Below are 2,457 nucleotides of genomic sequence, written 5' to 3' on the forward strand. Positions count from 1 at the left end.
GCGCCTAGTTTGGCAAAGGTATAATGACATTGGCAAGAAGAGGCTAAGGGACAACATGTATAAGGTGTCTAAGAGGAAGAAGGCGCCATCTTTCATGAAAGGTATTTAGTTTCTTTTAATACCCGTAATTAGTTAAAATTCATTACATATTTTGAAACTATATTAATTAATAATTGATATTTTATTGATTATAGGTGCGTCATATGAGGAATTTACCAAGTACCGGAACAGTCCTGAGTTCAAGGAAGCATCGGCCCGGAACAAAGTCAACAGGAAAGGAGGAGAAAAGGACGCGGAAGTGGAGCCTACTCATTATGGAGGGTCTCAATCTTTTCATGATCGTGTGTTGTCAGATGTAAGTTGTTTGTCTTAGCTTTTAATTTAATAGTCTTCTAATTTAGTCTCATTAATTATCATGTTTGATTAACAATTTCCTTGTTTTTTTTTCCCGGAAGACCAAGAAGAATAAGGGCAAGATACCCACGATTGTTGATCTCTTTGTTAACACTCACGCAAAGAAGACAAGCAAGGGCAAGTTGATCTTCATGAAGGCAAAAGATCAACAGTTATATGTAAGTATCAAAAAAAAAATCTTAATGTGTTAAAGTATATGTTTTATCAATTTTTAGACAAGTAACCTCTAACCATTAACGTTTTATCAATTTTTTAGGAACAATTCCTTGTCCGTAGGAAGAACAACCCGGAAATTGATGACAATGAGCTATGGTTTGATCTTGTTGAGGGGTTCCAAAGAGGAGATGTGTATGTAGCCGGGTCGGCAAAGGAGATTTTCTACCCTACTCCAAGAAGAAGAGGGTCAATTTCCTCCCAATAACAACCTTATACCCCAAGTATCGTAAGTGTGCTCCAAGCTCAATTAGCCGCCAAGGAGAGGCAGGATGCCGAGAGCGAGAGGCGGGATGCCGAGAGAGATGAAGAAATTCGGAGGATGAAGGAGGAAATGGACCGGATGAACTCATTTTTCGCCAATTGCAACAGTGGGTGGCGCCCGTAACCAAGGGATCCTAGAGATCCTAATTATGGAGGTGGTAGTGGAGCGGGAGCAAGTTTTCCGGTTATGTAGTTTTTTAGAGAACATGTTATTCCCGGATAATGTTAGATGACCAAAACTCGTAGTTGTGTGTATGGAACATGATTTTCTTTATCAAATTTGGTTGTGTTGGCTTCCCATGTGTTCTCTGCTGGTAGTGTTGGTTTATTTGCAGGTTTTTACGTATTTGGCTAGGTCAAAAATGATTTCTAGGCTAAAAAATGTAAAATTGGCGATGGATAATGGGCAATTGGCGACGGCAATCCGTCGCTAACCTTCTGACCATAATTTAATTTTAGGGGCATTGGCGACCAAAAACAGTCGCCAAAATGGCGACCAAAAACAGTCGCTAAATTGGCGACCAAACACCATCGCCAATCTTGAGGTTTTGTAGGTGACGTGGCTTGGAATAAGGCGACTAATGACAGTCGCTAAAATGGCGACCAAAAACAGTCGCCAATTTTGGCGACGAGTTTCTGTCGCCCGCTTTAAAAAATTCCGTCGCCAAATTTGGCGACGAAGTCCTATCACCAAAAGCGACTAAACCTAGCTACGAAGTGCGGGCGACGGGCCTTAGTCGCTATATTCTTAATGGCGACTGTTCTCAGTCGCTTTATATGATCACCTTTGACCTTATTTGTTGTAGTGTAGCCTTGCGAGATCTACTATATTGTGAATTATGGACCGCCATTTCCTCAATCTTGTTCCAAGTTTGATTATCGTCAACTTCGGTGAACATACCATTTGATCCCATGTTGAGAATGTTTCTTGAGTCTTCACAAAGACCATTCCAAAATTGTTATACCAAGAACCACTCGCTAAGTCCATGATGAGGACATGAGCGACAAATTCCTTTGAATCGCTCCCAAGCTTCATACAACGATTCTTCATCCCTTTGCGTAAAACCCGTAATTTGAGCTCTTAGCATGTTAGTCTTTTCCGGAGCGTAGAGTTTTTTGTAGAAAGCTAGAGCCAACTTATTCCAAGAGTCAATTCTAAGAGTAGCCTTATCGAGGCTTTTCAACCATTGTTTTGCGGTGCCGATTAGACAAAAAGGAAATAAGACCCAACGAATTTGGTATTGAGTCACACCGGTTTGTGAAATCGCATCACAATAGTCACAAAAAGTCTCCATGTGTGAGTGAGGGTCTTCACTAGGCATCCCCCCAAATTGGCTTCTTTCGACTAATTGGATAAATGTGGATTTAGCAATGAAATTTCCGGTTAAGTGTTGTGGTGTGGGAGTACCATTGGGTGGGTTCTCCTCGGTTGGTACGGAATGTGATGAAAATTTAGGCATTGTGGGTTGATTTTGTGTTGGATTTTGTGTTGGGTTCTCCTCACCTTCTCTTGCAAAAGGGTTGATGAACTCAATAGTGTTTGGTTGGATATCTACAACCTCACAA

The 2,457-nt window shown here is 41.1% G+C and overlaps 1 non-coding gene across 1 annotated transcript; it reads left to right on the forward strand.

Moving 5' to 3' along the window:
* Nucleotides 1-1,872: 1,872 nt before the first annotated feature.
* LOC141603059 (small nucleolar RNA R71) lies at nt 1,873-1,979 on the forward strand. The gene has a single exon (XR_012524957.1). It is a non-coding gene; the product is annotated as a small nucleolar RNA R71 (small nucleolar RNA).
* Nucleotides 1,980-2,457: the final 478 nt, after the last annotated feature.

Source organism: Silene latifolia, chromosome 9, assembly GCF_048544455.1.
Source record: "Silene latifolia isolate original U9 population chromosome 9, ASM4854445v1, whole genome shotgun sequence".
Taxonomy (NCBI): domain Eukaryota; kingdom Viridiplantae; phylum Streptophyta; class Magnoliopsida; order Caryophyllales; family Caryophyllaceae; genus Silene; species Silene latifolia.